Source organism: Pinus tabuliformis, chromosome 8 (genome assembly GCF_031772625.1).
Source record: "Pinus tabuliformis cultivar Carrire ecotype Pingquan chromosome 8, CPIR1, whole genome shotgun sequence".
NCBI classification, from domain to species: Eukaryota; Viridiplantae; Streptophyta; class Pinopsida; order Pinales; family Pinaceae; genus Pinus; species Pinus tabuliformis.
The window spans coordinates 1953415622-1953440562 of NC_142294.1; the positions used below are offsets into that span (position 1 = coordinate 1953415622).

The 24941-nt window shown below is 37.3% G+C and overlaps 1 pseudogene; it reads left to right on the forward strand.

Moving 5' to 3' along the window:
- LOC149244276 (uncharacterized) overlaps nucleotides 1-24712 on the forward strand; it is a 28608-nt pseudogene extending 3896 nt beyond the window's left edge.
- Nucleotides 24713-24941: the final 229 nt, after the last annotated feature.

Sequence of the window (24941 nt, forward strand, 5' to 3'; positions counted from 1 at the left end):
CATTGCCGGGGAGGCGCAGCTAGAGGATTTCCAAAAAAAAAAATTAAAAAACATAGATTTAATTTTAATTCATCATTTTAGAAGTCATGTTTACTTATGTCTAGATCTAGAGATGATAAAGGTAGATTCATAAAAACCCCCCATCCAAAAACTAATTCACCACTAGGAGCAGACCCTTTAGGAAAAGTTGAACACACAACACCAGCTGGGAAAGTCACCATACAAACATTAGAGGATAAACAGAAATTAGGGCAAAGACTCACACTCATTGAGAGGCAAATTCTATTGGCACACGAATCACAGAAGAAACATCTCCCTGAATCCTCTATAAAAAGAGAAAGTAGCACAGTAACTCAACAATCTCTCCTTGAACCTACTGACTTTGAAAAATCTCAAGGAGGAGAAAAATCACTAGAACAACTTCTCTTTGAAACAAGTGACACTGAACAAGAAATTAAATCAACAGAGGAACCTATCAAAATGGCTGAGGAAGGAGATGGATCAGCAAGAGGACCACAAAATCAAGGACGAAGAGAGGAGGAAGAGTCAACCTTTAAATTTCCTATTCAAGAACCAGAAGAAGATGAAGAAATAAAAATGAAAAACGTACCTCCATCTGTGCTACCAAAATTTTATGGCATGGCTTCAGAAGAACCAGATTCATTCTTGTTTGAGTTTGACATAGTATGTCGAACATATGGTTACACAGATGATGCCCATAGGCTTAGACTCTTCCCAGCAACATTAAAAGCATCAGCATTAAGATGGTTCATGGGACTTGGTGAACATGCAATAACTGATTGGGATGGCATGAGAAGAATATTCCTAAAGAAATACCAACCTTATTGCAGATCGAAAGATTCTAAGGATGATATCTTTAGGATGAATCAACAAGAGGATGAAAATTTAGAGGAGTATTTGGAACAATTTGTTTACAATTTGCAAAAGTCAAAACATAGGACCATGTCTCTTGATCTGATTCAAACAATATTTTTGAAGGTCATTCGAGAGGAATACTTAGATGATCTTAATTTGATGGGAAAAGGTGATATTTCCACTTTACCTTTCGAAGAAATTGTTGATTTATGTGAAAAGTATTCAAGGAGCAAAGCTAGATATGGAAAAAGAGCTCTATCATCTAAAGCCACAAAATCTGCTTCAGCAAGTGTCACAAGGGCTGAAATAGGAAACCTATTAGAAGAATTCAAAATAGATCTATTAAGTACCTTAGGAACTCAAATTGACACTCTGAAAGCCAAGAAAAGACAAGAAGAGGAAGATCAAATAATGGTTGTCTTTTGTCCAAAGTGCCGGAAGAAACATGCCTTGAAAGACTGCCCATTAGAAAACATTCAAGTTTGTGCCTTTTGTACTGAAAATCATGATATATTTCATTGCTCTAAAGTCAAGATTTTGCAGAATTGTAATGTGGAAGCAGCTAATACAGATATGGAGAATGTGTATTTCATGGGCGCTAAGAGACTGTGGCAACCTAGACCTCCACCTCCATGTATATTTCCAAACCAAATTTTCAATTTCCTGCACAAGGTCAGATGTATGCTCAGAATTCTTCGAATGTGCCCATGCCATGGAAACACCAAAATTACCCACAACAATAATGGAGACCATTTTAGCAGTACTCTCAACAATATCAACCATATCCTCAACCATACCAATAGTATTCTTAGCCATATCAACACTAACATCAGCCACATTGGCAATATCCTCAAACATATCAGCAATATCCCCAATATAAAGTTGTTTATCAACCCCAAAACACTCAACAAGCATTGCCTGCTCCTCCACCAATAAATCCACCTCACTTACAACTCCCATCTAACCAACAACCTCCTAGACCCACTCAGATTCCTGCTCAGCCTGTACCAAATCCAAATAACAAAGCAGAGAGACCAGCCTACAATGTAGATGAGGGATAATCATATCCCACATTACCTTTACAAAATATCAATTTAAGGTCTGGTAAGGTAGTTCAAAAAGAACCTCCAATAGCTAAAAAACAAGAAGAAAATGAAGAAAATGAAAATGGAACTCCAACTCAAAAGAAACAAAATGATGACATCAAAAATAAACAAATACAACCGTTGCATCCACCACCTTTTCCAGAACGATTGGTCCAAACAAAACTTCCCATGTCTATACCATAGTTTGATGTTTTAGATGAGATAAAGAATGTCTATATAAAAATTCCACTATTGAAAGCCATAAAAGACATTCCCATATATACTAAAGAAATCAAAGAACCGTGCCTCAAGAAGCCTACTAGGAAAAGAATTGATCCACAAACTATTCATGTTATTGGACATTTAGTTGGCCTTATGAAAAACACCATTTCAATGGAAAAGTATGTTGATCTTGGTATTCCCAGAGTCACTACAATCATTAACAACATACATATTCCAAACACGTTAATTGACCTTAGGGCCACAATAAATGTGATGACTCTTGAAACAATGAAAACACTGTAGCTCACAAACTTGCAGCACACAACAATTGTTCTAGAACTAGCTGATAGGTCTAAAGTGATTCCTGAAGGGATTTTGGAGGACATAATTGTCTCACTAGACTCCTGGGAGTATCTAGTGGAATTTTTAGTTCTTTAGCCAAAACCTAATTTAGGAGGACACCCTATCATCCTTGGTAGACCATGGTTAGCAACTGCTGATGCATTCATAGGATGTAGATTAGGTAATATGATTATTTCACGAGGAATTGAAAGAAAACAACTCACTCTTTACCCATCAGCATAATCACCATTAGTAGCACACAATTTATGGCTTGATGATAAATACAATGATAAGGAAGAAGTTCAATCTGTTTTTAGCATCAATCAAATCTATGATTTTCAAGAACATTAATGATGATTTGGTAGAATTGGTCCTTTCTCAACTTGATATTTCTGAAGAGTTAAGAAATGACCAATACCATGCTGCAAATGAACTTTTGGCATAGAATTTTCAGGAAACATGCACCATTCAATCTTTGCAAACAACATTTCAAAGCTTTTTTCCCATTCAATCTATCACAAACACACAGAGTAAGACCATAGAGATTAGTCTAGGAAAAACTTTGAACATTAGCACTCACCTAGACTCATCTTAGGAGGAAAAATTGATCCAATTATTGAGAAAATACCAGAAAGCATTTGCTTGGGACTACATCGATATGCACGGAATTCACCCTGAAACATGCACTCACCATATTTACACGGATAGTAATATCAAACCATTGAGGCAACCGCAGAGAAGAATGAATCCTATGCTTCACGATACTGTTAGAGATGAATTACAAAAACTATTGAAAGTCAATTTTATTTATCCTATCTCTAACAGTCAGTGGGTATCCCCATTGGTAGTAGTGCCCAAGAAAAATGGCAAGTGGAGAATTTGTGTTGATTACAGACAACTGAACAAAGCAACCCTCAAAGATTATTTCCCACTACCATTTATTGACCAAGTGCTAGACACATTAGCTGGGAAATCATCATTCTCTTTTCTTGATGGTTTCAGTGGCTATAATCAGATCAGGATAGCCTTAGAGGACCAGGAAAAAACCACTTTTACTTGTCCCTGGGGCACTTATGCCTGTAATGTTTTACCATTTTGACTTTGCAATGCTCCAGCTACATTTCAGAGAGCTATATTAGCTATTTTTGCTGATTTAGTTCATGACTGTGTTGAAGTTTACATGGATGATTTTTCAGTGTATGGTAATTCATTTGAGCATGCATTAGAGAATATTGAAAAAGTTTTGAAGATATGTATTGAAGCTAATCCGTCCCTGAGCAATGAAAAGTGTTTTATGATGTTAAATGAAGGGATAGTATTAGGACACTATATTTCTTCTCAAGGCATTAAAGTTGATCCATAAAAAATCCAGATTATTGTTAATTTTCCAATTCTGAAGACTCAAAAAGAGGTAAGAAGTTTTCTTGGGTATGCAAGCTATTACAGAAGGTTTATTGAACATTTTAGTAAAATAGCTTCACCTCTGTTTAAACTTCTAGCAAAATATACACCTTTCAACTGGAATGAGAATTGTCAACAAGCTTTTGAAACATTCAAAAAAAAGTTATCAACCACACCAGTCTTAAAAGGACCTAACTGGACCCTACCATTTCACATCTTTACAGATGCATCTGATACTACAGTAGGTGCCTCATTAGGCCAAAAATAAGAGTCTTTCAATTATTCCATCTATTTCATTAGCAAAAATCTAACACCTGCAAAATTAAACTACACAGTCACTGAAAACGAAATGCTTGCCATCATACATGTTGTGAATAAATTCTGACATTATATCACCGGTTATGAGGTTTTTGTACATACTGATCACTCTGCCATTAATTATTTAATGAATAAACCAATCACTAATGGCAGAGTTACCAGATGGCTATTATTATTATAGGAATTTAATATTACAGTGTTAGATAGACCAGGTAAGGAGAATCAGGTGGCAAATTTTCTTTCTAGACTGCAAAATTCAGGTGAGGTTGTTCCGGTTGAAGATTCCTTTCTAGATGAAAATTTATTTGCAATTTCAATAGTGAATCCTTGGTATGCTGACTTAGCCAATTATTTATCCACAGGAAAAACACCTCCATATTTTACTCCAAAGGAAAAGAAGAGGCTGATCAAACAAAGTGCTAGATACTCATGGATTAATGGAGATTTATTTTACAGCGGTTATGATATGATTATTAGACAATGTGTAAGAAATGATGAAATAATTGATATTTTAAAATCTTGCCATGATGAACCGTGTGGTGGGCATTTTGCAGCGAAAAGAACAACATTCAAGATTCTCAGTCTTGGATACTATTGGCCATCTATTTTTAAGGATTCCAAGAAGTATGTGAAAAGTTGTGATAGCTGTCAAAGAATGGGCAGACCAACAGCTACAGATGAAATGCCACTTCAGCCTCAAATACATTTAGAGCCATTTGAAAAATGGGCTCTAGATTTTATAGGACCCATCAATCCAACTTCAAAAGGTAAAAAGTACATCTTAGTATGTACTGATTACGTGACAAAATGGGCTGAAGCCAAAGCACTAGTCCGGGCAACTGAACAAACAATGGTAAACTTCCTTTTTGAAGAAATTTTTGTAAGGTATGGAGTACCAAGGGAGATAGTGACGGATCAAGGTACTCAGTTTACCTCAAATCTGGTCAAAGACATCACAGAAAAATATAAAATCAAGCACAGGAAAAGTACACCTTACCATCCATAGGCCAATGGCCAGGTGGAATCTACCAATAAAACATTGGAAGGAATTATCACTAAGATAGAAGCAATGAACAAAAAGAATTGGGAAGAGAAGCTCAAAGATGCACTCTGGGCTTACAGAATCATGTGGAAAAACACTACAGGATTTACACCATATTAGTTGGTGTATGGAAAAGAGGTAATTCTTCCTATTGAATTTCAAATACATACTTATAAAATGGTTGCAAATTTAGGAATTGATCTCAATGAAGCACAACAAGAGAGAATTATGCAATTGAACCACTTAGATGAAATGAGGCAGCAAGCAGAGGAGACAGTAATCCTAATGCAGAAACAAAGGAAGCAGTGCCATGATGCACACATAAAAAAGAAACAGTTCAAAGAAGGAGACTTGGCTTTACTGTTTGACTCTAAATTCAAAGATCATAAAGCCAATTTACCACACATTGGATGGGCCCATATGAAATAGTTCAAGTCTATGAAAATGGAGAAGGCAACACCTTTCTTGTCAATGGCCATCGGTTGAAACTCTATCATAAGCCCATCAACAAGGAGGATTTTATTCACACTGTATCTCAACAAAGGGAGGTTGAGATATTGCAGCCTTCAGCTATGATATCTCTACCTTAGTTCGTTCAACTTCATTTAAAAAAAAAAACACATAAGAAACAAAAATAACAATATATATATATATATATATATATATATATATATATATATATATATATATATATATATATAAATACAAAAAAAAAAACAAAGAAAAACAAAACAAAACAAAACAATAACGGTTTAGATGTGAAAACCAGACTCTCGCACACTCTAACCCAGAATTCTTACTAGAAAACCAATCATTTGGCTAGTAAGAATTCCTTGTTCTACTTGTTTACTGTTTTGTTCATCACTTAAATAATGATTTGAGGACAAGTCACAGCTTTAGTGGGGGAGAAGAATCAACATTTTTTTTCCCTATCTCATCTCCTCATTTGTAAATCTTCAAAGAATTTGTTTCAGTACTTCAGTATTTCAATAAAAGAGCTGTTTTTGTTTTTGTTCTAATCAAAGGACTTGTTCAAGCAATATGCAGTGGGACCTGTTCAGAAGACTATGTTACCAGTACCAATATTAGAGGGACCTATTCAACAAATATCAGAGGGACCTATTAAAGACTACATTCAAGATACATCAGGCTACTTCAGCAAAGTTTTCAAAGGTTGCTTATCATCAATGCTACATCAACAACAAGGATAAAAGAAGCTGCACAAAAATAGTTCTTCAGAGTTCTTTAGAGTTCTTCAAATTTTAAAGGGACCTGTTATATTCAATTTCATTTCAAAGGGACCTGTTTTGGACAGTGAAGACCAGCCATATTTGGATAGTGAAGATCAGTCCTACCTGTGCACGCCAACTCAGCCATTGTCAGCCAACAAGTGCAATGTATTGGTGAAATTTTTATTTTTAACATTTAAAATTTTTGAATTATTTTAGTGTTAAAAATGATGATTATGATTGCTTGTTATCAATTTCAAAAACCTCTATACCCATCACCCTTGTAACATTCCTAACTACTCAACTCTGCTATCACTCTGATATCATTTCCCATCACACTTTAGCCTATTGCCATATTCCTACTACGATTTTCAAAACTTTTCCTACACCACTCTTCAAACCTTGTCATCAACTCCTCATTTTTAAATCGGCCATCAAGCCTTGTCATTGATCCATCATTTTTCAATCGGCCAAGCACCAACACATAGTAGACAAGTGGTAAACCATTGGAAAGACAAGTGGTAAATCATTGGAAAGACAAGTGTTAAATGATTTCATTCATTTTGAATGTGGGAGTTATAAATAGTCTTTTGACCCAAGTTGGCTCATGAAACATATATCTGTTATCATCACTACAACACTCTTTACATGTATATGGTGTTCTCATGATTGTACCTATGCAAATCAGCACCGCTCCTCTGTCTTTATGATGTGAATGCGCCTTAAAATCTACATTATCATTATAGCAATTGGGTGAAGGTTGGCTGTTAAGTTTTCACTTTATAAAACTCTCAGCTCATAAAACTGCGTTACCATGTGAGTGTTCAAACTCTGAGTTTTAAAGAGGGCCGAGATAGCAGGCGCTACAAAGGGAAAGCATAGCAAACAGGCTTACCACGAGTTTCTACCATCGCCCAAGCAATTAAAGAAGGAAACCCTGAGAATTGAGGGAATTACCAGGTTGGCTAAGTGGAACGCAGGAAAACAGGTAACACATTGAAAAACCCTGATTGAATTGTTAAGCATAAACAAAAGGGTTAGAACAGAGATTTTTTTTTTTTTAAATCACCAATAGTGCAGAGCCTGAAACATTTGATATTTCACAATATCATGATGACTGTGTCACGATTTTAAGGGAAAAACACTGGTTATCCTTTCTAGAGAAATTCAATGGAAACAATGAAGAAGTGAGAAAGCAGTTTGCATTCACATTCAATGGAGAGAAAGCATTAATAGGAAACTTCTCTTTTAGAATTTCAGAGGATACCATAGCACAAACATTGGGAATCAATCCAGAAGGGGAAAGTATTTCAAAACCAAAAAATTTAAGGAAAAATCATGGACTCAGTTTATGTCTAGGTCAAGGGCTTCCTCTGTCAACTGGAAAAAGGGTGTCCCCAGAAGTTGGCTAATTCACCCTTGGGACGAAATGGTATAAATTATTCAAAAATTTGTTACATGTGAAGGACGTTACAATATAGTATACCTATATCACATCAAACTTCTGTTGCACTTAAAAGGTCAATTCACCATCAGTTTACCCTACTTCCTCTTACAGAGTTTGACTAAAATGTCGAAGACCATTCAGAAACGAAAGGGTAATGAAGATAAGAGTTTGTGTCATTTTGGGTTGATCAAAATTCTAATTGAATTTGAGTTCCAGAGGAGAGGAAAAACATGGAAAGAATTTTTAATTTCCAATCAAATTAAAGAAGATGAACAGGAACAACAGCAAGAACACACCGAGTTTATGCTTGATATTGATGAGGAAATCCCTAAGCGTAAGTCAAGCAATGTTCCTCAACCCAGTAGTGGTGTAAAAACAAGAAGGATGAGGCAAGAAACTACCAAGAAAATTGAACAAGACAAAATCTTCACTACTTACATGAGAAGATCAAGGAGAATACAAAAGAACCAAACACAAGATGATCAACCAGTGTCAAATGAAAATGCACCAATGGGCATTGAAAGCAGTGCTCATTCACGGCCAGAACAGGAAGAAGAAATGGAAATCGAGAGTAACAAGGGAGAAAGAAAGAGCCAGCACCTACAAACAAGAAACAGATAAGGTTAGAGAAACAAATTGAAGAGCTAAAAGAGGAATTGATGGAAGCAAACATGTTGGAGAAGGTCATAAAGAAGGAAAATGAAATGTTGAGAGCTCAGAGCAAGAAGATTTAGCAAAAAAATGAGAAATTGAAGAAGCAAATCAAAGAACTTAAGGTTGATCAAACTGAAACATGTAAATGGGCGACAAAATGGTACACTCAGAAAAAAGCTCTCAAAGAAAAATATAAGAAACTGAAACATGAGTTCCAAGTTCCAAGTTCAGAAGAATGCCCAAGTTCAGAGGAGTATAGATGTCTTGCTACAAGCGGCAGAGGCACAAGCAAGAACAAAATATAAAGGGAGCACATCAAGAGCACATCAGGATTAGCATGAGGACATGCTAAATCATTGAGCTTGGGGGAGATGTTGGTACTATTTTATTGCCATTATTATCTTATAAAAATCCATCATTCATCTATCATTTTCTCCCATAAACCCCTCATAGTCCATTGAAATTGATCAATTAAGCATTATAATTGTTATTTTACAATAAATTTAATTTGTGGATTTTTATGTTAAAAATTAGAAATTTTCAACAAAATTACGAAATGTCATGACTTCCTATAATTGGTTTATGTTGTGACACGTGGCATGGCAGGAAAATCAAAACAGATGATAGGGACACGATCACAAATGTACATACATGGTGAAAGATCTATTTAGCATCGCATCTGGAGCTCTTGGATACATGGTCAATACTGGTCAAACCCAGCCTTTTTGGTCATAAAAGAAGAAAAAATCCAAAGTTACCTAAACTGATTTCGTTTTGTTTTAGAAATTAGTTAAGATTAGAAAAAAACAAAAATCGCCTTTTTGACTGTAAAAGCAGAAACATCTGCGTGATAATGTATGTACATTTGATTGTAAACCTTAAGGAATGTTAGTGAATGAGGGATAAGAGACATTGAGCATATTGTATTGTATTGTTACCAGAACTCTGTTCTTGCATGTAATTGATTTCTAGACTTTAATCACAGGAAATGTTTCAACATTCCAGTGTTTTATGTGTTAACAATTTCAACATCTAAAGTTTTCTAAGTGTACCATCAACGCGTGGACGGGCCCTACGTGGGGACTGGTATACTTTCATTTCATTTTCATAGCATTTAGACTTCAGATCTGAATAGTGTTTGATGCCATTTCTTTGCTTGTGAATTAATTAATTCAATTAGAAGTTCTTGCGAATGTTATTGTATGATTCATGGTGATAGCTTGAAACTTCAATTGCTAAATTATTGAACAAGATCTTGTAAAAAATTTAATTGAGCATTGAATTTCGAAGTATCTCTGTGGACTCTGTCTTCATGCATTTGAGTTTTAGTATGCTTAAAAGAGCCTTTAGTTTTCATGAATTTGATTGTTAGGGTGCTTAGTGTGTTACCGAGAAAGAGTTTTTGTGAATGATATCCTTGTAAGAGGATTGAAAACTCAGACTAGTAACACACCGTGTTTTTAGAACAGTTAATTAAATTAGATGATCTGAGTGTTTAAAGTGTGAAAGGAAACATATTCCAATCTCTTGTAAAAGAGTGTTGTAGCCTGTCACAGTAGACACTTATCTAGGTAAATGAAATCCTTTTAGGTCTATAGATTGTAGACACGTGCCTCTAATTTTACCTACCTTGGTTGACATTAAATTTATTCTAATCTAGACCCCTGGATTGGTCACTACACTTTTGATGGATCTTGCTACACAAAAAATGAGAAATACATGAAAAAAGTGATTGCAATCATGTTTTCATGTATTAGGGCCAATCAAAAGTATGTAATGTTGGTACTCCTTGGACGAGGAATTAAATTTTTCATCCTGAAAGTAATCCCGCTTAAAATCTGAGTTAAACCTTAGGGAGATAAGTTGAAAATGCAAGTTGAAAAGTAGTTTTATTATTTTATTAATTTTAAATCTTTTTACCCTTTTACCCAAAAAATGGTGAATCATCCCCCATGGTTCACATCATTGTTGGGATGGGGTCCCTTGGGTTAGTTTGGGGTTAAGATAACCCAAATTTTGGTACAATTTTGTAAATGATGTAAAGTCTCCACGACTTGTGGATGCAGAGCGCATAGTTGAATAAATATCAAAGGGGCTTAGCCCCTTGTTTTGGATAAGTTTTGAGTCAGTTTTTGAGATTCACCCATGGTCCGTAGACCATGGAATTATATGAAATAAAACTCTATAAATAGTGAGTCTTAGTGAAAGGAAGAGGTAACTAGATGGAACTAAGATAGAGAATTTGGTTGATTGAAGAGTCTTGGGTAGGAGCTAAGGCAGGAAGGCTCTGCTTCCTGCGATTAGATAGAGAAAGAAAGGCTCCGCAGTTGAGTGTACTGAGGCCTAGGTAGAGTCCATAGCTGAGTGTGTGAACCCTTGCAGCTATGTGCATAGGGCAGTTTGAGTCTGTAATCTATGAATTAAGATCAATAAAGACAAGTTTCTAAAAAATTATTGAGTATTTTTGTTCATGTCTATTTATGTTATATGCCGCTGATGAATGACCTGTTTTATGAAATATTTATTGAATGCTATGCAATTATTTTGAATAAGTCTTAATAATGTATGAAATGCATGTTTAAAAACTTCTGTGAAGACTCTGGTGATTCCTCTTATGTTTACTAACGAATTAAGTATATCTGCATGAACACCAATTTAGGATTGCTTTCTGATGCTCATAAGTAGGTAGATTGACAGCTAAAGGTCTGCAAGGACTGATCATGGACCTTCACGAAGGTCTGAAGGCCGTTTCAAAAGAGTTAAAGTAACAAGACCTAGGATTCTACCGATCTGTGCAAATGCAGATCTAAGGCGTTGAAAGACAACACACTAGTCTCTGGATGAAAAAACTTGGTTCTTGCATCCCCCCATACTGCTTCGGGTGAGACTGAAGCCTATGCTACGTGGATTGTTGCCGAAAGGGCTAGTAGTGTAGGGTTTTGTTGGTTGGCACAACTAACTTCGAACCTAGGTTAGGACCCCCTAAGCTAAAAATTGTTCTATTGCCAGGATCGGGTTTTTCTTGAAAGAGATGTGTGATGTCACATCATTGGAACCTGACCAAGAAAGAAATTGAAAAGCGGTTTGATCAGAAGATTCATGAGTTCGTGGTGCAAGAAAATAGGAATCCATGCTTGTCAAAGGAAGAGTGGTTGAATAGGTATATGTATACAGAGATACACGATATCTTCTTTTGCACCTTCCCCGTTGAATTGTATGGGTGGTTAGCTAAATTGATAAAGAGCCTAGGAAGGTGGAAGCTCAATAGTCCTATAATGTAGACTCTAGAATTAGTGCGATGACTAGAAGCCTCTGAAAACAAGATCGTGTGGGTTGTTGATCATTGGCTTGACCAAATTCTAGGAGGATTTGTTACAGAATTTGTAATTGATACCTTAGTTAGCTATAGCAAAGTGGAGCGAAGATTGTTCAAAGGACCACGAGGTAAGTATTTAAGATCATAGGATACTTGGATAAAAATGTTGTTGTGTGAAAAATGGGTGATGCCATTACCTTGATGTTTGGAGCTATGCGAAGTGGAAGATTCTTTAGAAATCATGAAGGATCAGGACCAGAGTATAGTCCCTTGCTTGGACCTCCTTCAAGTGATGACGAAGGGGCGGGGAAGACTATACCGGATAGTGTTGTTAAAGTAATCTCTCAGAGGATTCCTAGAACAAACCATCCATCCAATCCACTGCATACACCTTCGCCCACCCCTCCACCTCCATATCCACCTTTCAATATGGAAAATGCAATGAATATGTCAGTCTTCAAGGGCATAGGAAGTGAAGATCCAGAGTAGTTTTGGTTTGTTACAAATGTTGTATGGACAATGCAATAGATTACTGATGACGATATAAATAAGGCATAGTTGGTTACCTCTTTACATGATCACGCGCTAACTTGTTACATTGAGTATTGTTTTGATAATCCTCTTGCAATGCTAGTAGAGACTAAGACGGCTTTCAACAAAGAGTTTAGTAAACCTAAGTCTGACTCATAGTGAGTAATTGATTTTAAAGAGATCATGATGAGGGTTGAGGAGACACCTTGGGAATTTGATTAGAGTTTGAAGTATTAGATCAGAGAGGCTAACATGCAGATCACAGATAGCCAGCATCGCGAATGGTTTATAGCATTGCTTTTTCCCCACTTGATAATTGCTCTATCACAACAGAGGATAGAAACATAGGAAGAAACCTTGGAGATCAAAATGAGGCTGCATACATCACCTATTTAGAATACAAACCCAGGAGTACAAAAAATCCACTCACAGTTAGAAAGGTTACACTTAAAAATACATAGTTTGAAGAAAGACAAGGAAATTAAGCCTAAATTGCATGTGGAAGTCTGGTGTTTGAAGTGCAAGGGCCATGGGCATGATAAAGATCATTGTCCCATGTACATGAATTATATTACAAGAGGGGGGATGATTCCCCTATAACTAGAAGCCCTAGTAGGGCCAATCATAGGGGCTACACTGTGGTGCACAATTTGTCAAGTTACTGGGTAACAAGCGACAGACAATTTCCATCTACTTCAGAAGTTCGTTCAGACACCCTAGCAGTTGTTCTGTAATTTCTACAAATCTATGGGCCCCGATGAGTGCCATAGTTGAAGCTATGAGCTAATGATGGAAAGAACCCCTACGTACCGTATACAAGAAAAAACTCGGCCTCTAGATCAAGGCGCCGGAGGAGCGCGTGAAGGTTATCAGGGTCAAGGATGGGGCTAAGGAGAGGAGGACTTGGTAGAGGTTGCAGTAAGATTATCTTCTACAACCATAGATAGCCAAGGTACTATGTGCGAGACTGTCAAAGTCCTACACACCCATCATGTCAATATTGTAGACAGTTTGACCATACTATAGAAGAATACCCAGTGCTAATAGCTAAAATGCAAGAGAAGAAAATGCAGCCTTAGCAGCCTACGCAGAATTTAGAAATGATGAGGGTTAAGCGCCATGAGGAAGATCAAAGAATTAATATTGTGCTATGAAGTGGAATGACGACTGGTGCTGATAAAGGTAAACAACATGAAGAAGAAGGATAGGTTTGCAAAGCGCCAGAAAAAAGAAACCGACTTTGATTTGGATCATGCTAAGGAAACATTTATGGAAGCCAAGAAGAGCTTCTTGAAGGCCTCCACCTCAGGAAGCTAGGGAAAGATACAAAAACTCGACGCACCTGCAGATGTTGGTCCTTCTGTACTCACTACATTTTTGGAGACCTGCATGAAACTATTGTACGATAGCAAGGCTGTGAAAGGCTTGTAGGAACTAATAAATAAATGTGCCAGCAAGGAAAAGGCCCCCGATGAACACCGCGCAGTCAGAAAGATTGGTAAGAATAAGGCACGAATAGGGAGAGAGATGACGTTAATGGTGTAGATAGGTGATTATGAGATGGACAAAGTCATTTTGGATTTTGGGTCCGATGTGAATGTTTCACTGAAACAGACATGGGAAAGGATGGGGAGGCCTGTGCTGCAGTGGTCTCCGATTCAGCTTAGGATGTCAAACCAACAGAATATCATCCCCATGGGATGGTTATATGTAGTAACAATTGATATTAAAGGTGTGAGTGCAGCGACTGACTTTGAAGTTATAGGAATTGTTGATGAGAGTAATCCTTACCCCACACTCTTGGGAATCAATTGGGCTATTGGTATGAATGGGGTCATCAATTTGAAGAAAAGGATGATGTCATTTGAAAGAAAGTCAGTTAGGGTTGTAGTTCCTTTGGACCCTATAGAAGGGGCTCACTATACTGAACCAATCTACGATTATGAAGAAGGTGATGATGAACTACATCAAGTTTACAAAATAATAGCATGAGATTAGGACTAGATCAATCTGACAACAGATGGGTGCATCGCATGGGACTGAGAGAGTTCTAACACCTTTGATTCAGATGAAGAGTTAGAGCATTGGCAGAATCGCTTACATGAAGTTTCTACTTTGCGATGCAATATGATGATGAATTCGTTGCGCTGTGTTTCGTCAGAGGTAAGAAAGTTACCTTATTATGATGGTTTAATTGATGTAGATCTGTTTCTTGATGAATTTGAGCGAGAAGTCTCTAAGGACCATCACTTCCAAGCATTAGAGATGGCACTGCACGATATGCCTGCATGATGGTGGGGTATGCATAAGGATAGTTTTGTTGGATGGCGAGATTAAAAAAGAATTATGAAGCTATGGTTTGGGTGTGCTAACACTATAATGACTAAGAAGCATAATGGAAGGGACGATCCACACAATCACCTAGTGAAGTGGACTAAAGCATGGGGAACATAACCGTGGTCAGAATGGGTACACATATTTTGTCATACCTTGAACACAATTCCCATTAACTGGTATCTGGAAATGGAGCTCTGCCATGGCAGTGCAGAGTGGGATCTATTGAAAGAAGGGTTCTTATTGAATTTCAACTTTGGAAATGGCTTTGCAAGAATTGATGAAGCTCTACAAGAGATTAAGCTAATTATCTTCAGAACACTAAAGGAACCTATGGAATGGACCCAACCAGACTGGAGCACCCAGTTGCGCCACACATTAGAATGCTATAATGTGATTGCTGAAGAGGGAGAAGAAGACCCAAGGAACATCAATATTCCAAAGGAAGAAGGGCATCGCTAAGTCGAAGGACCCCAAATAGAAAACCCGAACATCTCTGCACCTCTGAAAACAAAGCAAGTAAACATTGGCACTAAGGAAGAACCAAAGTTCACAAAAATTAGAGATTACTAGGATGACGCTACTGTAGATAAAGTTGTTGAATTACTCTGTGAATACCAACATCTCTTTCCAACTAAGTTTTCATATCTAAAGGGAATAATCGATGATTTGGGCATTATGAATATAACACTAAAGTTGGACGTGAATCCTATTAAACAGAGGCCTTACCATCTTAATCCTAAGTATAAGGAAAATTTTTCCAGGAGCTGGATAAGATGCTAGAGGCAGGCATCATAGAACTTGTTAAAGAATCTGATTGGGTGAGCCCGATGGTGGTTCAAGAAAACAAACAAAAGGGAGAAATAAGGATCTGTGTAGATTTGCAGAAGCTTAACGATGCATGTGTCCTCAATCCATTTCTAATGTCGTTCATAGACAAAGTGTTAGACAATATTGGAGGGCAGGAAGACTATTCCTTTACTGACGGGTTTTCAGGTTATCATCAAATCAAGATCGCGCCAGAAGATAGAAGAAAAATGACCTTCGCAATAGAGTGGGGTTGTTTCCAGTACACTTTGAAGCCACTTGGACTAAAGAATGTGTTTGTGATATTTTCCCCCGTAGTCATAACAACATTCAAGGATTTCACTCATAAGTTTTGGGAGGTATACTTTGACGACTAGACAGTGTTTGGATTAGTGAAGTGCCATGTAGCAAGTCTTCGCTTGATGCTAGATACATGTCACAGAAACTAGATTACGTTGAATTTGAAAAAATACATATTTTGTGTTCCTTTTGGGGTCTTGCTAGGTCATGTTGTGTGCAGGAAAGGATTGATGGTGGGCCCTACAAGGATTGCAATAATTGTGAAATTGGAGACCCCTAGGAATGTTAAGCAGTTGTGCACGACGTTAGAACATATAGGATACTATAGAAGATTTATTAAAGCCTATGCTCAAATTACCTTGCCCATGGAGAAACTGCTAAAGAAGGATGCGACATTCTGTTGGGACGAATAATGTCAATGCATCTTAGATGTGTTCAAACAAAATATGGTCACTGCACCGATCCTAGTATTCCCCGATTGGAAAAAGGAGTTTCATATTCATGTGGATTCTTGCATTGCAGTAGGTGCAATACTAACACAAGTTGGTGAAGGAGAACTAGACTATCCTATAGTCTTTGTAAGTAGGAATTTATTGAAGGCTGAGAAAAATTATTCAATGACTAAGCGCGAAGGGTTGGCCATGGTCTACGCATTGCCAAAATTCTGGCATTATCTATTAGGAGGAGATTTCAAAATGTATACAAATCATTCTGCCTTAAAATACTTGGTCAACAACCCTGTGTTGGGGGGGGGGATTTGTAGATGGTTATTATTATTTCAGGAGAATGAATTTGAAGTCATTATGAATCCAGGAAGGTTAAATGTGGGACCTAACCATCTGTCACAGATTGAAACAAGCGAACAACCTAGTAATCAAGTGGAAGGATTTCCAGATGTGCAGCTATTGGGCGCAGGATCCCCCAAGGGTAGTTTTGGGCCTTAGAGCCCATATTTTGGTCCAAGTTTGTAATTCCAATGTAAAGACTCCGCATTTTGTTGGCATGGAGTGCATAGTTGTTAAAGAGTCATAGGGTTTTCCGCCCTTATTTTGATAATGTAATGTCAATTGTAGAAGATCTACCCATGGTCCACGGACCATGGGATTGTATAAATGGAGCAAAGCTCTAAGTAGTTAAGGCATCACAAAATTTCTAGGGAATGATGATCTATACGAGATAGATCTGAAGTGTAAAATCTAGTTTGGGGTCATAGCATAGGAAGAGGCTTTGCAACTGAGTGCGTGGACCCCTGTAGCTAAGTGCGTAGGGCAAGTCGAGTCTGTAATCAGTTGGAAGTATTAATAAAGAGAAGTTTCTATCAATTCTGTGACTTTATTTCCTATTTTATGCATCTGTTATATTGGCTATGAATTTCACTTCTAATGCTTATATGATGTGCGAATGTATATAATTGTATTGGTTAAGTGAATGCAAGTAAGAATATTTGTTACATTAAGATAACTAAGATCTGATAATAAGATAAGTAGGATACTTGGCATAGTTTGGGAAATAGCGCAGTTCATTGCCATAGCAACGTGAAAGTGCAAAGGCCGATTGTAACACTTCATGAAGGTACTGAAGGTTAGAAAAGGGCATGAAGTGACCTATGCGAAGGCAAGTCTAGTTGGAATAAACCAACATCACATCCATCTCAAGGGTGCAAAAACTTGGTTCCAACATCCCTCCATACTGCTTTGGGTGAGACTTTAGTCCACGCTCTACGAGCTGATGCCGAAAGTGCCAGTAGTGTAGGGATTTGTTTGGCTTAATAACTCTAAACCTAGGTCAGGCCCCCATAAGCCAACAACAGCTCTTTGCAATGCATGTACTAGAAGACCATTTTGCAGATGTTATTCACTTCTTGACTACAGGGATGACACCGGGACCGAAATATGCATAGAGATGTGTGATATCATATCATTGAAATCCAACTAAGAAAGAAATTGAAGGCTAGTTGGACATAAGAATTCACGAGTTCGCAGTGCAGGAGAACAAAAATATGCAACTGTCAAAAGAAGAATGGCTAGACAACTACCTGTATACAAAGGTCCATGAAATATTTTTCATGTCCTTCCCTACTGAGCTATACGAGTGGATCATGAAGCTAGCCAAGGAAGATGGGAACTTGATGGCCCTATTGTGTGGACCCTAGAGCTAGTGTGAAGGTTGAAATCATCAGAGGATAAGATCGTGCACGTTGTTGATCATTAGCTTGATCGTATTATAGGAGGATTCATTATTGAGTCCATGGTTGACACCTCAGTTAGATATAGTGAGGCAGAGTGGTGTTTTCTCAAAGGACCATGGGGTAAGTATGTAAAGTATTTGAATACTTAGATTAAAATATTGTTGTATGAAAGGAGGGCTATGTAGTTACCTTGATGTTCGGGGCTACGTGAAGCGGAAATATTTATAATAATGAAGGAAATAAGGGTCCAGAAAATAGCCCCTTGATTTCACCTCTGCGAGGGGATGAGTAATAACTCGAGAAGGTCTCTCCGTAAAGTGCTATTCATCTGATAAGACAAAGAATTCTATGAATTCCACCTCTGCCCACACCACCATCCCCTCCATCTTCACCCGTACCAACTCCACCACCACCACGATTCAGTATGGAAAACACAGTGAAGTTGCCTGTGTTCAAAGGCTTGGGAAATGAGGATCTGGACCAATTATGGTTTGTTGTAAGGGCTATATTGATGCAGGAGCATCTGGACTTAGCCAGCAATGTGAAATTTTGTTCACATGTTGTGGCTAAACAAGTTGAATTTCATTGACCTGAGTGGTCAAAAGTCAATTTTACTAAGAGGATTGGATCTCTCAAGAAATGAGTTGTATTTCATTATTGTAATAGTTAGAAATTGTCTTATTTTGGATTCAAAGATAAGTTGTTAGCATAGGTGTGTGATAGAGCTTGAAAATTGTTAGAATGTTTAAAAATAGAGATTGAGTTGTTAGGCAGGATTGTATTGATAAAAAGAAGAAAAATGTAATGTAGATTTATTAGCAAGGATGAGAGAGGATTGAGGAAGCGAGAGTCAGGTGACAGAGTGAGGACTTCCATTTGGAACATATGTATTTTAAAATCATTGTAATCGAGCCGGAGGGAGAGACTCTGTAACCATTTTTTATAATGAATAATTGATGCTATGTGTATGTCTAAATAAGGATGTTGTGGAAACTCTCGTTTGACTTCTGATTATTCGTATTCAGGACAACATCAATATTTCTCTGTTTTCATGTTTTATGTTATAAAATACAGAGTTAAGCGGAAACCATAGGTATTTAGTGTTATTACTATTATTGATGTCTGCTTAAGTCCCAACCATTGATCTAAGTTCCAAACAACGGTGCAAAACCCCGCCAACCATTGGATTAACCCTTATTGCATCGCAATGTTTGTTTACAACGGAGCGGACCTCAAGCCTTGAGGAATTGCGATGTGTGATCATCACAATATTTCATCGCAGTAAAACATTAGTGTGTGGTTGGATCACGGCCATAAGATGTTGCAAAGTGATCACCAAAATATCACATCTCAGAAAGCCTTTGTGTGTTATCGGACCTCAGGCCATAAGACAATGCAACGCGTGATTGCAGTCCATCGCATCACAATATTTAGTTGGAAAGCACTGGGCCTAAAACTATAGCGATTTTTTATTATGATACTTAATCTGGACTGTTGGATCAAAGGTGAGACGATATAAGGAGAATCAGGAGCATTTCTATTGAAAAGGGGAAATACTAGTGTTTGGGTTTTTACCAAGGAAATCCAATCAGAGCAGTAAAAGGGAGGAACTACAAGGGAAGTAATAAACGTGGGGCTTATTTTTGAGATTTCTCAAAAAAATTGATTCCTGCATCATTCGTGGTATCAGAGCATAGAGAGATTGAAGTTGATTATGATAAACATGCCGCTAAGGAGAGGAGCTGCCATTGGTTGAGGAAGGCCGGAAGCAAATGCAATTCTATTGGAGGAGATCCAAAGTCTATGTACGAGGATGGAAACAATTGAGACTACTCAAAGAAGAATAGCTGATGAAGGGGATGACAGTGCTAAAGAAGAATCTTCTAAGGAAGAAGAAGAGGAGGAAAATGAAACTATCAGAGTTGTTAAGATGCTGGCGAAAGTAAGAGGAAAACCAAAGGTGGAAATTCCTACGTATGAAGGGAGTCTCAATGTAGAAGAGATAATGGATTGGATTAGGTCATTAGACAAATATTTTGAATATGAAGAGGAAGCTGACAATAAGAAGAGGAAGCTAACGATAAGAAGAAGGTGAAATTTGCAGTTACCAGATTGAAGGGTCATGCAACTATTTGGTGGGATGAGCTGCAGACGTCCAGAATGAGGAAAGGAAAGTCCAAGATCAAGCAATGGGACAAATGATAAGTAAGATGAAAGCCAAATTTATGCCTAAAGATTATCAGTTAAATATTTTTAAACAGTTACAAAATTTAAGGCAAAAAGGAATGTTTGTTAAAGGATACATAGAAGAGTTTTTTAGATTGAGTATTAGAGCAGGACATGAAAAAGATGACATGGAGAAGGTAGCCAGATATATCAATGGCTTACGATATGAAATACAAGATGAGATCAACTTGTTAAATCTGAAGACTATTGAGGATGCCTATCAAGTGAGTTTGATGGTAGAGGAGAAGATGTTGAGAAAACATAATCAGAGGAATAGAGGAAGAAGCTCAGTAAGCGGTAGAGGAACTACCAGACCAAGGGGACAACAACATCAGCATGAAGCAGGACGTTCAAGTGGCAGACCACCATAGAGAGGGGATTTTAATAGAGGAAGACTTTTTCCCAGAGGAAGAGGCTGAGGAAGAGATTTTCAGTGCTACACATGTGGAGAATGGGGACATGTGTCATGGGACTATCCTCATAATAAACTAGCAAGTCAGAGGAATGCGAATGTGGCTGAGGCAAAGCTAGAAACACCTCGACTTAAGGAAAAGGAAGAACCCCCTGAAGTAGGAGAATCCATGTTGTTGAGAAGGACATTTCTTAAGACAGAGAAAGAGATTAAAGAACCAGCTTAGAGGAATAATTTATTCAAAACTACCTGTAAATCCAAAGGTAAGTGTTGTAAAGTAATAATTGATAGTGGAAGCACTAATAACCTTGTTTCTATAGAGATGGTGGACAAGATCCGACTAGCGAAGACAGTACACCCTACTCCTTACAAAGTTTCATGACTATAGAAAGGACATCATATTATTGTGACAGGACAATGCAAGGTTGAAATATAGATTGGTATGTGGGTAGGAAACCTATAGAAACTCATTCCTTCAATAATGCATCATGTAACAAAATTATGATAATATTTTGAAAATAAAAATAAAAATAATTGAATGTCAATGTTTCTTTTGAGTTAAGCAATATTAAAAAGGAAATGTAATTGTTTTTGAGTTGAGTTTGATGTTTTCCTTTGTCTAATTAGTATGGATAAAACTGCTCTTTTAGCCTTGTAGCAGATTGGGAGTATTAGTTTGCCAAACTTTGGAAAATCACAGTGACAATCATGAGGGGTGGTTTCAATTAAAGAGAGTCCATATAATCATCAATGATGTCAATTATCATATATGTTGTGAAAACGTCTATCATGGGAAAACTTTGTGTACATAGATAGGAAGACTTTTCTTATGACACAAGCACGAGGCTAATTGGAACTTGGAGAAAAGGATGGATCTACAGAAGAAGAAGTTGGAGAAGAAGAGGAAGAGGATGGAGCAAGAGAAGGTGTGCCAAAGTTCCTTCTGAGATAGCTTGGGATGTTAACAAAGCCACCAGGTCTATGAATGAGGCCTCTTATCCTTTTTTACAATTTTTCTTTCTTCTTTTTACTTCTTATTCACATGCATCTCTTATTCTTGTTTTTCCTATTTCTACATTTAGTATTGATGCTTATTTTGTTGTAGTATTGGGTTAAATGATTGAAGTGAGTTATTTTTAAAATTATTTATAGAGGCGCAAGAATTATTCATCCTTACAATAGCTTTTAAAAATTATATTCATCATTGAGCTACTTGGATTGGTTTACTAGTTCACAAATCTAGAATTTCTAGAGGTCCCTTGTAGAAAAAAGTACTAATTTTCTGTTATTTTTTAGAACATGTTAATGAGCCTCAATTGATTTGATTCCACTTGTATTAGGTCACAAAGAAATTCAAGTAAATAAAAAATTTTACCCCAATGCATTTTCTCTTGATTAGGTTAGGCATTTGATAGATTAACCAGCTCACTAGTTCTTGAATTTCTAGTTTTTAGAGTAGTAATTTTCTGCTATCTTTTAGCATGTGTTAACAGATCTATTTTGGAGTGATTCCACTTGGAATGGAGTCCTAAGACATAATAAATTAATATAAAAAATTGTCCCATCCAATTTTCATTTTATTTACTTGGTCATTCAGTGAATTATCTCCTCCTATAGCAATTTTGTTTCACTTGTAGCAATTTTGTTTTGCCTGTAGCAACCTCATGTAGCACTCCTATAGCACGTGCAAACTTAAACAAATTTGCTCAAAAACTTGGCTTTTGTCTCTTAGGATTGAATCATAACCCCTAGTCTCTAAATCCATGCTTGAGTTAGGACATGCCTTTTTAGAAATTAGATTAGGCCTATTTATTTGAATTCATGCTCTTAGGATTTCAATTACAAATTATTGTTCTTGCCTAGAATTAATTTCTTTTCAAAGTAAAATTTCCATTTCTGAAATTAGTTTAGGTTTTGATTTCATGACATTTGCTCCATTACACCAGATCAATGAAAGAAGGACACATTGTATGTTGCACATATAATGTCGACACCTCTTAAGTTTGTACAAACCTCGAGTTGATAATTTAAGTTGGTAGCCTTGGGAGCTGTAGCATTCTTGTTGCAATACTAGGGCTCATCACTTTCATTGATCCAGGTCTGGGTGTGACAAAGGACTTGTTAGACTCCGTCTTGTCAACTCGCTGCAGTCAAATTCACCAAGGTTCATTTCTCGTCACTGGCAGTCATTAAATGCCATTTTGATTAGAAGAGTCATTTTGTGTCTTGAGTCCAGGGTTTTATTTGCAGACTAGAGGAAGGTTCAGAAAGTTTTTATTTTTATTGTCAATAGTGTGAAATTGTTTCTTCTTCAAAACACTGTTTTGAAGAAGAAATCATCGAATGTATCTTTTCACCATGTAGTTTCTCAGTTGTAGAGGCTGGTTCTCCTTGTCAAAGTTTAATATTAATTATCCCTACAAGTGAACAAAGAAAATCCCTCATTCAAAGTCAGCAAATTAAAAAAGGAAATTGGAAAACAGAGTTTGTAATAATGTGAAAAAGTGCTGAGCCAAGACAGGCCACCATCCCTGCAAGCAGACAAAGAATCAGGAGTTATTTTATTTCAATGTTTGATATATATTCAGAAACGAGTAAAAGGAGAAAAACTCATTGATCTACTTCAAGATGGCGTAGAGTTGAGCTTACAACAATGCAATGTTAAGGTGCTATGAGAAGTTTCAATTGCAAGGATGGAATGGGCGAAATCATGTGGTATTTTGTTTAGAACGGTCTGGAGTTTGTTCTCTGTTTCAGGTTTTAGTTCGCCTCTTTGTCATTTGGTTTCACAGAATAGGAGAAATTGTGCTTATCAGGTTCAGCCTTCGAATCAGGTCTGTGCTGTGGAAACTGGTTGGTTGGCTTAGGTATGAATCAGTGGCCAACTCTCATGGCCATTCTAAGCACTGTGGAATGTGTGAAAATTCAGACTTGCATAGAGGAATCTGGAGGTGTGAGTCCATGAGTGGTTTTCTCTGTATATCTGGAAATGGAAAGCATGGGAGACATTTCATTTTCACCAATTTTCAAAGCAGAGGTAAAAGTGCAGATTACAAGGGCGAAAATCAGTTTTCAGTACTGTGGAGCAGAGTTGGAGGTGTGCGCTACGCACTGGGATAGCGCGCTACGCACTCAGTCTAGCACAAATTTTGTTTGTATTCATGTGACTAGATCGTGTCTAATCGCCTCTAAAGCTTACACGCAATTCGATTATATATAACTAGCTTAGCCACCCAGGTGAAAAGGGATTGAATCCCCACCCTTCAAAAACGGTGAAGTTAGAATTTCATGAACTGTTTGAAGCTTTGAATCTGAAAGTTTATGGTTGTGGCCAGCGGATATTAGTTCTCTCCCATGGCTTTGGAGGCGACCAATCGATGTGGAAATATATTTTTCCATACCTGGTGCCTGATTTCAAGGTCATAGTATTCGATATGATATTCTTTGGCAGTGTCAATCCCAACCATTTTGACTTTGAATGATATACTGGTTCACTCTCTGCTTATGCGAATGACCTCCTCGCCATTTTAGATGAGTTTAAAGTAGATCAGTGTGTGTACGTAGGTCATTCAGTTTCTGCTATGGTGGGCTGTCTTGCCTCCATCAAAAGTCCAAGTACAGGATTGTTTGAAAGATTAATATTACTATGCGGTTCCCCAAGGTATTTAAATGATGAATCCCATGAGGGAGGATTCGAATGTGGAGACATTGATGGAATCTTTAGTGCAATGAAATCCAACTATTCAGTATGGGTTTCAGGATTTGTTCCTCTACTAATTGGCATGGATGAACCATCTCTGGTATAGGAATTCAGTAGTAAATTGATAAATATGAAGCCAGAAATCGAACTTGTGTTGCAAAAGCCATTTTCCAGAGTGATATGCGATGTGAAGACCCCGTGGGACATAACGGTTCCATTGAGCATGCCATATTACATGCAGTGCAGCCTTGGAGGAGAGAAGAATTTGGCGCACATCCTTGACACCTGGCCCTTCACTTCATAATATCTTGCGAGCGAAGTTGTTAAATTTCCTCCTTGTAATAATAAAAGGGCGAAGGAAGGTGAAAAGTCAGAACACTAAAGCCAAGAATAAACAAAGACATCTGTCACAATAGAAGAATAGGATTCGTATTCCTATTTATGACTTCAGTTAGTAATACAAATGGGGTCTACGCTCCAATTTTTAGTCTTTTTGGTTAGTCATTAGAGA